The sequence below is a fragment of the Hemiscyllium ocellatum genome, chromosome 37 (genome assembly GCF_020745735.1).
Source record: "Hemiscyllium ocellatum isolate sHemOce1 chromosome 37, sHemOce1.pat.X.cur, whole genome shotgun sequence".
Taxonomy (NCBI): domain Eukaryota; kingdom Metazoa; phylum Chordata; class Chondrichthyes; order Orectolobiformes; family Hemiscylliidae; genus Hemiscyllium; species Hemiscyllium ocellatum.
The window spans coordinates 3,046,333-3,061,749 of NC_083437.1; positions in this window are offsets into that span (position 1 = coordinate 3,046,333).

Genomic DNA, 15,417 nt, shown 5'->3' on the forward strand with positions numbered 1-15,417 from the left:
AAATCAGCAAATGGAGGAATATTTAAAATAACAGAAAACAAAGATGTAATTCTGTCCCTCAAATTTTCAGATGAGCAACAATTCCAATAATTCGCTCCAAATTCCAAACCTAATTGCTATTCGCATTTTCCATTCCTACCCTGTGTAAGCATTGCTACCTCCATTGTTTCCATTTTCTAAAGGCTCGGTATTCAATGAAACCCAGCTCATTTTGATGCCTCACTTATCTGTCAATCTGCATTGTCACTTCTCTTCAAAACGTTCAATTTTCTCACACATATTCAAGTTATAATTTCTTTTTGAGTTTGTGTCAGCTTAGTGTAAATGTCTGCAGCTGTCTCTAATCCCTGATATAATTAAATCGGGAACAAAATGCGATGGTAGCCAATGACTGCATAAAGCAGGAAATATACTTCAGGACTAGTGAAGAGAAAACCATCTTGACTCGCTGTCTGTACAAACCAGCGAATCTGACTGCTGTCACTTTCCGCAGCCAGTGAAATTACAAGTTTTACAAGCAGGTCTCCAGAGTACTAAACATCACAACTGGAGTGGGCATCACTTTGAAACCTGTGCATTGAAAGCACAACAGCAGAGTTCCATGAAGCCACAATGGAAATCCATACCAGATGTAACTTCTGGACTTACAACATAAACCCTCTTGGATATAATGACTCTCTGAATAAATAGATTTCATAGAATTGTAGAGGCTTACAAAACAGAGGCCATTCAGCCCACTGTGCCTGCACTGGTTCTCCATTACATCAATTCAACTTTGTCTTTGTCCCTTTTCTTAATCACTTAAGGTTACAGGAGAGCTGAATCTGTCTCCACTGTAGTCATAGCCAGTGCACAGACCTTAACTACTCATGACTCATGGCATTACAAAGTACTGTATTTCCTGTTGTTTCCTTTGTTTTCTCTGTCAGTTACCATAAATCAGTGATCTCTGATTTTACAGTGCCCAAAATCTGATACAATGCATCAACTGATACCAAATCAGAATTCCACATGACTCTTTAAATACTTTCTCAAGCTGTCTTGCCACCTTTAATGATTTGTGTTTCAAGATCCCCAGGTCCCTCTGCAATTAATCTCCTTTAGAATTTTACCCTTTATGTTAAATTACCTCTCCTCATCCTTCCTGTAAACTTTATCATTTCACTCTTTTCTGCATGAAATTTCACCTGCTTCATGTCTGCCCTTTCTATCAGCCTGTCTATGTCCTTTTCAAGTTTAATATGATCACTCTCACAGTTCATCAAGCTTGAAAGTTCTGTGTCATCTGCTAGTTTTAAATTTGTTCTCTGTACATTCAAGTCTAGGTTTTAATTTATGCTATGATAAGCAATGACCCAGTACAGCACCGGCACCCAATATAATCATCCAGACTGAGAAGCAACTGTTCACCACTACTGTCTATTTCCTGTCACTCAGCCAATTTAGTGCTAATGCTACTACTGTTCCTTCTAGACAATGGGCTGCAATTTGCTCACTATAGTTTGAACACTTTCAGAAGTCCATGTACATCACATCAATCACATTGCCCTCATCAAAATTTGCAATCAAGTTGGTTGAATATGATTGGCTTTCAGTGATTTGTGCTGGCTGACCTTGCTTAATCCGCACTTGTGCAAGTGAGTTTTAATTTTATCCTGGATTATCATTTCTAAAAGGCTTCTTGCCATCAAGGTCATGCTGACTGACCATAGTTATGTGGTTTATCTTGGCATCCTTTTTTTTAACATTTGCAATTCAATAGAGAACTTTACATCAGTGGAACAAATTATTCAGACCCACTGCTCTACACGGGTGCTTATACTCATTCAAGTTTCCTTCATCACTCCTCATCTTATCATTTAAATATACCCTTCCAATTCATTCCACCTCATGTACTTATGTAGGTTCTATTTAAGTGCATCGAGTGCTACTTGGCTCACAGCCACTTCATGTGACAATATTTCCACAAGCTCAACTCTCTCCGAGTAAAGATGTTTCTCTGAAATCCCTTATTCATTTTAATTGTAACTACCTTTAGATTTTTGAGATTCCCAGAGAGGTAACTGATTTAGAAGCAAGGACATCTTTCATCTCGCTGTCCAGCAATCAATTGAGACCAATTAGCTCATCACACACCAGGACTCACTTTGGGATCTTTCCTGGTCTTGTGTGCCTCAGTGATAATGAAGTTAGTTGTTAGGCATTGAGTTGGCCAGGTAGTTCCTTGTAATGCAAAACCTTGGGTTCTCAGGGGCCATGTTTGGGATTGAACATTTAGCTACCAAAAGATCACTGCAAACTTGTACTATGTTTTTATTTTTTGTTCACTTTTAAGCCAAGGACATTTGTTGCTCTTTACATAACTGCACATTTTATAATAACGGGCTGTGGTTTAATACAGGTGTTTGACCATATCAGAGAGCTCTTAACAGACAAGAACATTAATGTAGGACTGCAGTGTAATTCATGTGAGATTAGGGGAGGTGGAATAGGAAAATGGGGGGAGCAGGAGTAAATTCCAAAATGGCAATGTCTCCACAAGGTAATAAGCTAGTTGGGTTTCTACTCTTAGAGACATTTTTATTTTAAATTTAATTATTAAAATTCACAAACTACCATGGTGAAATCTCAACTCTCATTCTCTGGAATATATTCCAGGTTAATGAAATACTAATCCTGGAACATAGCTAATAGAACCACAACATGTTTGATTTAACAAAGGTGTAAACGTGATTTCTGTAAAAACCTAGAGTGGAAAAAGGATAAAAAAAACATTTTAAACATCTGCATGTTACTAACCAGAACCTAGGAGTGGAACTGAAAGCTGCAAACCCTTGTACCAATCTTTTATGCTGCACTAACAAGCTCAACTCGTCTACTGAGCATGTGTGGTACAGTGAGAACAATTGTGAGATAGATGTTAATAGATCAAATGTCAAACTCAGGAGAAATTACCCACACACAGATTGGTGAGAATGTAAAACTCACTGTCATTTGGGTGGTTGAAGCAGAGAGTATTGAATCATTGAAGCACCTGCTTGGTAAGAGCATGAAGAAGAAGCTATTTGAGGAATACAGAGACACAATGATAGTGTTGAGTAAATTACGGCTAGATGGAGGAAACAGAGAGAAACCAGTGCATCTTTGTCACAAAGAATAAATTAATGTTCAATATAAAATATCAGCTCCTATTCCTTGTTATGGCAAAAGCTAGCTGACACCATACCATCCTGTGGCCAGCTGTTTGCCTCAAAGTGCTTGGTCCCTTTACTCCAATTATCAGTTCCCAAACTCAACCCACTTCACTGCCTTCCCAACCTTTGGCTTTAACAGCACAATGAGCAGAGCAGACACAGGAGGAACAGACAGAGTCAAATCGCATGAATAATGCCATGGCTGATGTCAGCTGGGGTCTTTGAGGAATCCAGCATCCCTGGCCTGTCAATAAGAAATGTAACACTTTGAGCCAGCTCTGCCATTCAATCCCATCATGGCTGACTTTCTGTTTACTTCTTTACCCCTCTCAAAATCTGTCTCCAACTCCTCTCAGTCTCCCTCCAGTTACTTGTGCTATATTCTCCAAAACCCCACTCAGTTTCCCTCCAATTTTTCACTTCTCTTCAGTTCCTCCCAATCTTTCTCCAATTCCCCAAGTACCTCTAACCAATTCTTGATCAATCAAGTTCCTCATTCACTCTTTTTTCCAATTCCTCACTTACTCTCTCCAACTTCTCATTCCTTCTTCCCAAATCCCCACCTCTCTCCAATTTTTCTCAATCTTCAATTCTTCATTCACTCTATCTCCAGCTCCTCTCTCCCCCATCCTCTTTTTCCAATTCTGCACTCACTCTCTCTCCAATTCTCCTCCCTCAGCAATTCTTTATTCACTCCCTCACTCCAATTCCCTTTATCCTCCAATTCCTCGCTCTTTCTCCAATTCCTTATTCACTCTCTCTTCAACGCTTTACTCAACTTCTCTCCTAATCCTCTCGGTGATGTATTGCCATGGGACTCGAGTGACTGACAGGGATCCGCGCTAACCCAGTGAGTTAAATGATGTTGAGAACTACAGAATGAGCGCCAAGCCACCTCACCGCAAATCAAGATGTAGATACCTCTGGCGAGATAACCGTCCAGCTTTCTAATACTACGAGTTAAACTCAATCGTTGTAAATGCTTCACTCAGAGGAGACACACAATTAATCAGTTCACACAATAGGAATACCGCAAGAACACAACTTCATAGCTGAAATACACTCTCAAGAGGCTGTTTTTGAGAAGAAGAGACGAAGTGTTTTCTCCGAAAAATGCAAGCTGTGCCTGAAGTGCAGCAAACGGGTCGCCTCCATCATTCTCATGCATGATGCTAACGCACACACTCCCCCCGTCAACACGGAGCGAAATACACAAAGTTTCACTCCACAAATAAGCAAGCCCCCACCCCCTCCCCGGCCGGGACAGTACCTTCCAGGGCAGAAACAGCAGGCAATATCCACAATATCCAGCAGATGCCCATGTTGGGAGCTGTGAACAGAGAGGTGCAGGCGCCTTAGCTGCGTGAACCATCCCGGAGACAGAGGCAGCAGTCAGACTCAGCCATGTGAAAGGGGTGGGGGGTGTCTCAGGGTCCACAATCAACACAACTTCAAATTTCCACTAAATACCACAGCCACCCAAGAACAACAAACATGCCGTATCACTAGTACTCTAGGGTTATATATTTAAACAGACAAACGAAAGGCAACAGTTGAAGATTTTATTGCAATATTTTAATCTATTCCCCCCTCCGACAGAGTAGTGCTGGCCGGAGGTGTCAATCAGCCGGCTCTGTGCTGGGAGCCTGGAGTCTCTCCTGGCCGGGACTGGGCTGGGGGCTGGTGCGGGGGGTTACTGCACTGAAGGCGGTGATCTCGGAGTCAGGTAGTCGGGATTACTTCCCCGCCCGCCTCTGCTGGGAGAGCTCACCGGATCCCTGTGACTGAGGGAAGGCTGGAAAAGCTCGTCCGGCATTTAAATAGTTCGAGGAGATTGCAGTCTCAAACTCGGAAAATGTGGGAAATCGTTTTAGGTTTGGCTTTAGCTTCCAAACATAACAATAATCATTTCAAACTCATCTCACTGAAGAAACTGTCAAGAGTGCGAAGCACACAGGAGATTCCCGAATCCCAACCCGCAAACAACTCTCCATCTCTTTCCCAAATGGCCCCGTTATCTTCCACTCCAAACACCCTTCCCATCTCCTACGCTCAAACAGTCCAATCTCTCCCTCCCCAATTGTTTCCCCATCTTCTGTCCCGGAATAGCCTCCCACATCACAGCTCCAAATATCCTTCCCCACCATTCCCTGCCCAATGCCCTTTTCTCCCCCTCCTTAAAACGTCCTACCCGTCTCCTCTCGAAATACCCCCACCCTATCTCCCAGAAATCCCTCCATTTCTCCTGTCTACCACTGTCCAAATACCCCCACCCGCCCCTTCCTCTCCTTTCTCCAACAACACTTCATCTGCCCCTTTTCTCCTAATTCTAGCCGCTCCGACTTCTCACTCTGCCCAGTTCCCTTCATTCTTCCCTCTCTCCATCTCCCTGTCTCACACCTCCCCCCACCCCTCCTGCTCACATCCTTTATTCTTCATTTCTTCCCCTAGCTATTCCATTTCCTCTCTCTCCTCTTTCTCCACCCTGTGCCTTTCCCAGGTCTTGGATGTGGGATCCAGTGGTGTTTGGCTGGATCGACACGTGATGGAGCAGGTATCGAAGGGACTTGGATAGAAATGATCGACCATAATAAGATCGGTGCTGACAGCTTCGTGGAGGATTCCTGAGAGGCGATCGAGAGCAAGGGGACAAAGAGAATCCGAACCTGATGCTGACGGAGGGGACTAGTGAACACCACCATCTGGCGGTGAGAGTCTGCAGCAAGTGCCCGGTGGCCAGAGGCAGATCCGCGGCTCTGCGGGTCATCTGGCCCCGGGTCTGCCTCAACCCCATGGGGGAAAGCTCCGGGCTCAGCTGTTCCACGGGCAAATATCCCCTTCCTACAGTTCGCATTGGCGAACATTGAGAGAGCAAGAGAGAGGCTTCAGAGCTGCATCCTTTTAAATTCAAAATTGCTATTGACATCGCAGTGAAGGAAAACATTTCCTTTAAATTCAAACTTGGGCAAACAAGCCGGTATTATATATTCCTCGCTCTTTGCCCCTCTCACATACACACACATATCCACATAACGGAAACAGTCAACATCATAGGGGTGGGCCAACAAGGTCTCAATCTCCCGGCTGTAGGCGATGTGACAGATTGGTCACACCAATGCACACGGACTGGCCCCAGAAAGGTCTCTGATGTTTGCTGTAGGATCATTCAAAGTGATACAATATAGCACCACTATGCTTTAAGATGTCAGCAATCTTTAAGAAAGAAAGGGATGTTCCATCTACATCCTTTGGCAGAAAAATCACTGACATCATTGTATGAAATAGAGAGCACCCAGGCTAACGCTCATTTTCGAGTTGTAAGTCATCCAAAGGGACAATACTTAAAAATCCCACCCAGATGACCGGTGTAAATGGTTAAACTGGAGCTACTTTCCCAGAATGACTTTCCTTTTCTTCAGTTAAGCAGCTGTCAGGAAGCTTTTGTTTAGAGAGACTTAGCTAATATTCTTAGAGGCAGGTATATTACAGAGCTGCCTCACCCGGCAATTAAAACTAATCTTTAAACCACAACAATCAGAAATGAGCCAAAGTTAACAGGAAAGTCACTGCCAAATATTCATGAGTTTATCCAAGAGATCTGCCAATCAAACCTTGATAAACAATTTGAGAAGAGGTGAGATTTATATTGCAATGCATTTTAAATTATTTGGTAAAGTGGATTCGAAAGCCCAGATGGAATTTTGTTTTTGATTTTAATTTTGAAAAGTAAAAATTCTATGAACAGGTTTTGACTGGCTTGTAGTTTGAATTTCCATCCTGGACCCTATCTCCTGTCAGGATCTTGAAGATGAAACTGGACTATTTTCTTTTGAGACACAGTGAAAGACACAAGGTGCATGAATCTTTAGTCAGTTTCCACCCCCAGGAAGAAAGGATACACCCGAGTGGCCAGTGACAAGCAGTGCACTTCACATCAAAGGGCAATGCTGTGTGATCAAACAGTGAAGGGCAGGGCAGGGATTAAATCAAAATAGAGTTGGAGGGGAATAATGCACTCCACTCCCCGTGGCACCCACCTCTCCCTGAACAACTCCAGGGTGTTGGTGGACACTGTGAGCTCCTTTTCCAGAGACAGCTGGGCTTTAACGTAACCACAGAAGAGGGGCAGGAAGTCGGCCCTAACGACTCCCTCCACGACCCGCTGCCTGGACATACTTATGGCCAGTTTGGCCAGGCCCAGGAGCAGACCCACAAGGAGATCTTATGAAACTGGACTATTGAGACAATCCCTAATAGAGAACAGCAATATTGTCACAGATACAACAACATCATCATCATGCAGAGAGCATGATAATCACTGCTGGGGCCTGTGATGGCTCAGTGGTTAGCATGATGCCTCAGGTTCGATTCCAGCCTCAGGCAACTGTCTGTATGGAGTTTGCATATTGTGTCTGTATGGGTTTCCTCACACAGTCCAAAGATGTGCAGGTCAGGTGAATTGGCTATGCCCATAGTGTTAGGTGCATAAGTAAGAGGGAAATGGGTCTGGGTGGGCTACTCTTCGGTGTGGATTGTTGAGCTGAAGGGCCTGTTTCCACACTGTAGGGAATCTAATCTTAAAACTTTAGATGAAAGAACTGGTTAGGTTTCTAGATTTGCAATAATAAAGTTGTGTAAGTTGCAAGGAAGTTACATAAGTTAGGTGAATAGTCAAAAATTTAACAATGGAGGTTTAATGTGGGAGAATGAAAAACTGTCCATTTTGGTAGGAACAATAAATAAACAAGAATGCAGAGCTCTGAGGGCAGATGGATCTGGGTGTCTTTGAGGATGAATCAAGAAGATTAGCATGTAATTACATGTATGGCATGTAATTGGGAAACCTAATGGAATGTAATTGGTTATTGCAAGAGGAATTGAATACAAAAGTAAGGAGGTTATGCTTCATTTATACAGGACACTGGAGAGACTGCATCTGGATTACTGTGCATAGTATTGATCACCTGACTTATAAATGCATTGGAATTAGTTCAAATAAGGTTTACTAAATTAATATTTGGAAGGTGTTGGTATGAAGAAATGTGAGGAAATTTTGGACAGGCTAGGTTTGCATTTGTTGGAGTTTAAAAGAGTAAGAGGTGACTTGATTGAAACATTTATCCACAGATCCTTGAAAGTGGAAGGACAATTTAATAGGGCATCTAAGAAGGCACAGTTGCCTTTATCATTTGTGACATAGATTGTAAGAGCAAGGAGGTTATACAGGAGCTGGAGAGAACTTTGGTTGGACCACAACTGGAGTACAGTGTGCAATTCTGGTCACCTCACTATTAGGAAGAATGTGATTGCTCTGGAGGGGATGCAGAGGAGATTTACTGATGATGGAGTATTTCAGCAAAGATGAGAGGCTGCATCAGCATGGGTTGTTCTTATTAAAGTAGAGAATATTGAGGGGTTACCCAATAGAGGTGTATAAGATTATGAGGGGCAGAGCCAGGATGGACAGAAAACAGCTGTTCCCTTTGTTGGAAGGGGCATAATTTTAAGATAAAAGGTGGAAAGCTTAGAGGAAAATGGTTTTCACCCAATGATGGTGGGAGTCTGAAGTGCACTGCTTGGGAAGGCAGTTGAAGTGGGAAACTCACAACCTTTAAAAATGAGCACTTGAAATATCATAATATTCAAGGCAATGGGCAAAATGCTGGAAAGTGGAAAAGTAGCTTTGTTGGTGCAGACTCAATGGACCAAAGGATCTCTTCTGGCCATGAAAGATTTAAGATCAAGGTGTTTGGTTAGCACAGAATGATGAATTTTGCAGAGTGTTGCAAACAGCTTGGATTCAATTCCTGTATTGGTTGAGATTACCATGTCAAGTGCCAGACCATTCCACCAGTCAGGTCGCAGACGAGTGACAATCTGATTGAGTGGTGAAACAGGCTTGAAACACTTAGTAACCTACTTCTGATCCTGTTGTAGCATCTTTCTCATTGAGCAGATCCTTTTAGTCCAGAAGACATGAAAATGTAATATGGGTCCGTATGGATTCCAGCAAAACAGACCATGCAAAGTGATCCTAACTTTCACTGTGCATTGATGTGCGTTCTATAATACTGTCGTTCATTGGGATCACAAGGTCTTTCAGAGTGATGAAGGAGATGACACTGATAATAGGGAGAACAGTGAAGAAGTGGGAAATATCAAATCATGGTCTGCAGACATTCCAAGTCAGCAAATGTTCTTGGAAGAGAGGTCCAGTTAAATTTTTGCCTGCTCTCCTTCACTGACATGTCCAATATCTGTCCCAATTCTTCCTCCACGCTCCCATATCCCATTGATCCCACAACAGATGTCTCCCCAAATACATACATTGAAAATTACCACATCACTGCAGAAATATCTTCTGTACATAAATATTCCAACAGCATTGAGATTTTAAGAGGCTTATATAAAGGTATAATCGTTATCCTTTGGGACTGTCACTAAATTCTCTGAAGTGCACTTTTGCTTGTTCTGCATGTGTCTGACTTGCTGCAATGTGTGAAGAGGGTGTTTATTGTGACTCATTCAACAACTGATCAGATGCATGTAATTGATGACCATTAGGTACTTACACCTGAGAGAGACAGGCTCAAATTTCAATAGCTCACCATAGTCAGGCCCAGCAGTTTCCTGGTATGATGGCAGCATTGGTTCAGGGAGTTGCTCAACCACAGCCATAACATCATTAAGGCAAAATGTCTGATTCCTTCGTATGATTTAGTATCAAGTTATGGTTCAACACTTCCCAGCCTTTCCATCAGAGATATATTGATCAAAACCCAAGACTTCAAGGCCTGGGAGATAATGGCAGGACCCTGAACAGTATTGATGAATGGATGGATCTTGGGGTTCAAGTCCAAAGCTCCCTGAAAGTGGCAATGCAAGTAGATAGGGTGGTAAAGAAGGCATATGGCATACTTGCCTTTATTAGTCATAGAAATGAATACAAGATCAAGATGTTTTGTTGCAGTTTTGTAAGACTTCGTTTAGGTCAACTTAGAGCATTGCATTCAACTCTGGTCACAACAGTGCAGAAAGGATATGGAAGCTTTAGAGAGGATTTGGAAGGGGTTTACCAAGACGCTGCCTGGATTAGAGGATATGAGCGATAAGGAGAGGCTGGAAGAACTTGAGTTGTTTTCTCTGGAGCATATAGGCTGAGGGGAGATTTGATAGAAACCTACATAGATAGGCTTAATGGTCAGAATATTTTTCTCAGAGCTAAAATGTCTAATACTAGGGGCATGCATTTAAGGAGAGGGGGAAAAGTTTAAAGGAGACGTGAGGGGCTGATTTTTTTACAGAGTGTTAGGAGTCTGAAATGTATTACTAGGGTGGTTGTGGAGGGATTTACAATTGGAGCGTTTAAGGCACTTTTAGATAAGCACATGAGTGCAAGGAATGGAGGTATATGGATCGAGGGCAGGTAGAAGGGATTAGTTTACTTTGGTATAATGCTCAGCATAACATTGTGTGCCAAAGGACTCATTCTTGTGTACAGTTCTATATTCTCGATGTCATTACCCATTTATCTCCAGTAAGTGGGCATTCAACGGCACGGTGGCACGGTGGCACAGTGGTTAGCACTGCTGCCTCACAGCGCCAGGGACCTGGGTTCAATTCCCGCTTCAGGCGACTGACTGTGTGGAGTTTGCACGTTCTCCCCGTGTCTGCGTGGGTTTCCTCCGGGTGCTCCGGTTTCCTCCCACAGTCCAAAGATGGGCGGGACAGGTGAATTGGCCATGCTAAATTGCCCGTAGTGTTAGGTAAGGGGTATATGTAGGGGCATGGATGGGTTGCGCTTCGGCGGGTCGGTGTGGACTTGTTGGGCCGAAGGGCCTGTTTCCACACTGTAAGTAATCTAATTAATCAACATTAATTCCAATGTGGTGACACTTTGTGTAGTTGAATGCTAAATTTTGATGCCATTTGTGATAGTCTGACTCCAGTGGATTATCAATGATATCATCTTTAGATTAGACTTACAGTGTGGAAACAGGCCCATCTTCTCGAACATATGCCAGGCAGTCCAATATTTTCAGCAATTGTGGGAATACTGTAACCAGTTTTGTGGCTGATTGGTGGCCTCTGACATTTACATCTCTGTCCTGTTCAGCTGAGCTGGGAGTGAGCCAGTTACTAATGAGACATTCCGATGGCCTTCCCCTGGCACTTCCACCTCTCTCTCTCTCATACTCCGTGACCCCTCCCAATCAATTGAAGCTCAACATGTTGAATTTCTCTGGCCAGTAATTGACAGGGTTGGAGTCTAACAGTCTAATGTCTTAATGCCTTTGTTATCAACTGTCTGGCATGAAGTCTTCTGATGTCTGATTAAAGGGGAGAGGGGCAGGGGTTAAGATCAAATAGAAAGCACAAGTGCCAGTGGATGAATGCAGTGAAGTGCACAACCAGGTGATCATGATCATAGTGTAAGCAGAGTGTGCCTGAAAAATTCAAGGAGGAAGTGAAGAGAAAGCAATGATTCCAACATTCTCTACTATGCCAGGCCTCAAGCCTCACCAGCTGCAGTGTTGAGGCCCAGGCATCTTTGTTTGGTGAGAATGGCAGTCTCCTCCAGGGAATTGATCTTTGTGGTGTATTTGGACATTATCCTGAGCAGGTAGTCTCTCTCCTGTAAATGTATCATCTTGGCCTGAAAACAAGCTGCAATGGGTTAATGGGTTCCCTGGACAAATGTACAACTTTTGACATAGATGAACCAAATTATCGCAGTATGTCCTTTGTTTTGAATGAGCAGCAGCGAGTCTAAGAAGGAGAAATCATTAAGAGAGGAGTGGATTTTGGACCGAACAGAAAAGAGATATAGCATAGGCTTCTATTAGACTTTCACACACAGTGAGAAGGGATGGAAAGGATTGATGGTGCTGAGGGAAATGTGGGAGCCTGCAGGGCGATGGACAGAATATGAGAGATCTGAGGCAATGTTTAGCTTGGTGTTTTCTTTCTGCATTTTAGGCAAATCCTGTGGCTAATGCTGATTATGTACATGCTCAGTGCCTTCTCTTCTTATGTGGTCCACCTACTTACTTAGATCTGCTAACAATCTAATTTGAAAATGATCTACTTTCTTCCCTCTGTACCTTTTATTGGCATGTTATGTGATTTTCTTTTATTCATGAGATGAGGAGATACTGGCTGGGCCAGCAGTTACTTTTCATCCCTAGTTGCCCTTCAGAAGGTGTTCGTGAGCTGCCTTCATGAGCTGCTGCAGACCATGTGCTGTTGGTAGGCAAACAATACCATTAAGGAGGTGGTTCCTAGAGTTTAGCCAGTGATACTGGAGTCATTGAGTTATAGAATCTTAGACCTGAAGAAACACTGATATATTTCCAAGTCAGGATGGTGAGTGGTTTGGGGGGGGAAGTGTTCCCAAATATCTGTTGCCTTGTTCTTCTAGATATTAATGGTTTTGGGTTTGGAAGGAGCTGTATAAGGAGCCATGTTGAATTTCTGCAGTGCATCTTGTAGATAGTATACACTTCTGTTACTGAGCATTGGGAGGTGGAGGAAGTGGATATTTATGAATGCAGTGACAGTTAAGCAGGCTGCTTTGTCCAGGATGGTGTCAAGCTTCTTGACTGTTGTTGGAGCTGTACTCATCCAAGCAACTGGCGAATATTATCCATCACACTCCTGACTTTAGCTTTGTAGATGGCGAACAGGCTTGGGAGAGTCAGGAGGTGAGTTACCTGCTGCAGGTTTCCTAGCCTCTGAGCTGTTCTTATCGCCACAGTACTTATATGGATGTTTCGACATTATTTCTGGTCAATGGTAATCCCCTGGATGTTAATAATGCAGGACTCAGTGCCATTAAATATCTGTAAGAATGGCTACACACTTTATTGTTGAAATGATCATTGCCTGGTACTTGTGGGCTGCAAATGTTACTTGCACCAGAACCAACCATTATCAGTTTATAGTTGGGGTACAGTGCTGCCAACAAATTCTCTGCTGGGTCTGAGGGCCCATTTGTTTTATTGTGTTAGATGATGAACCACTATTGAGTCTTAATGCGAGAAGCTCTTGTTTTAACATCAAAATGTAGCTTATTGCAAGATAACAATATGTGCAAAATCAATTGGCTAAATAGACAGAATAAATAAGACAATGAGGAGCCAGGATGATGCATCTGACCAGAGACAGAGTGTGCACCATCAGTGGTGGAATGGCAATTCAAAAGGGGTGCTGATTTTAAGATGCGTTAGATAAATTCTTGTTAGACAGTAGAATAAAACGTTATTCAGGATAGATGGGAATGTGGAATTTGAAATAAAACAGATCAGTCAAAATCCTATTGATCAGTGGTGCAGGTTTGAGGAACTTTGGACTTTCAAACATTAATGCAGTCTACCCCAGTAACCTTTTCGATGTCATTACCAGAAACATTATATTTCTATGGGAGTTTTGAAAGCACTCGGATCTCGCTGAAATTCCCCTTCCCCACACATACCTTACAGCAGTATCATGGTCCTGTTTCTATACTTGGGTTACACAATACACACGTCCTTTTCAATTTTCTGCAAACCCTGAATAAACTGGAGCAAGATCTCAGCTTTCCTAGCTCGCTCCTCAGGAATTCCATGTGAGTGTGTATACTTGAAGTGTGTATACTTCAATGCCAGAAGTATAAGAAATAAGGTAGGTGAACTTGCAGCGTGAGTTGGTACCTGGGACTTCGATGTTGTGGCCATTACAGAGATATGGGTAGAACAGGGACAGGAATGGCTGTTGCAGGTTCCAGGGTTTAAATGTTTCAGCAGGGTCAGAGATGGGGGTAAAAGAGGGGGAGGTGTGGCATTGCTTGTCAAGGATAGTATTACAGCGGTTGAAACGACGATGGAGGAAGACTTGCCATCTGAGGTAGTTTGGGCTGAGGTTAGAAATAAGAAAGGTGAGGTCACCCTGTTAGGAGTTTTCTACAGGCCTCCTAATAGTCCGAGAGAAGAGGAGGAAAGTATTGCGAGGATGATTCAGGAGAAGAGTGAAAGTAGCAGGGTGGTTGTTATGGGGGACTTTAACTTCCCAGATATTGACTGGGAAAGCTATAGCTCGAGTTCATTAGATGGGTCGGTGTTTGTCCAATGTGTGCAGGAGGGTTTCCTGACACAATATGTAGACAGGCCAACAAGAGGTGAGGCTATACTGGATTTGGTTCTAGGTAATGAAACAGGCCAGGTGTTAGACTTGGAGGTAGGTGAGCACTTCGGGGACAGTGACCACAACTCGGTGACTTTTACTCTAGTGATGGAGAGGGATAAGTGTGCACTGCAGGGCAAGAGTTATAGCTGGGGGCAGGGAAATTATGATGCGGTGAGGCATGACTTAGGATGTGTGGATTGGAAAAATAAGCTTCAAGGGAAGGACACAAATGATATGTGGAGCTTGTTCAAGGAGCAGCTAATGGGTGTCCTTAATAAGTATGTACCAGTCAGGCAGGGAGTAAAGGGTCTTGTGAGGGAGCCGTGGTTTAATAAGGAATTGGAATCCCTTGTGAAAGGGAAGAGGGCGGCTTATGTAAAGATGAGGCGTGAAGGTTCAGTTGGGGCGATTGAGAGTTATAAGGTAGCCAGGAAGGATCTAAAGAGAGAGCTAAGAGCAGCAAGAAGGGGACATGAAAAGTCCTTAGTTGGTATAGGATTAGGAAAAACCCAAAGGCTTTCTATAGGTATGTCAGGAATAAAAGGATGACTAGGGTAGGTATTAAAGGATAGTAGTGGGAAGTTGTGCGTGGAGGCGGAGGAGATTGGAGAGACACTAAATCAATACTTTTCGTCAGTATTCACTCAGGAACAGGACACTGTTGCTGATGTGAATATTGAGTCACAAGTGATTAGAATGGATGACCTTGAGGTATGTAGGGAAGAGGTCTGGGGAATACTGGAAAGGATGAAAATAGATAAGTCCCCTGGGCCTGATGGCATTTATCCTAGGATCCTCTGGGAAGCTAGGGAGGAGATAGCAGAGCCATTGGCCTTGAAGCCATTGGCCTTGAAGCCATTGGCCTTGATTTTTATGTCGTCATTGTCTACGGGAATAGTACCAGAAGACTGGAGGATAGCGAATGTGGTCCCCTTGTTCAAGAAGGGGAGTAGGGATAGCCTGTGTAACTATAGGCCAGTGAGTCTCACTTCTGTTGTGGGCAAAGTCTTAGAATTGTAAGGGATAGGATTTATGAACATCTGGATAGGAATAATGTGAT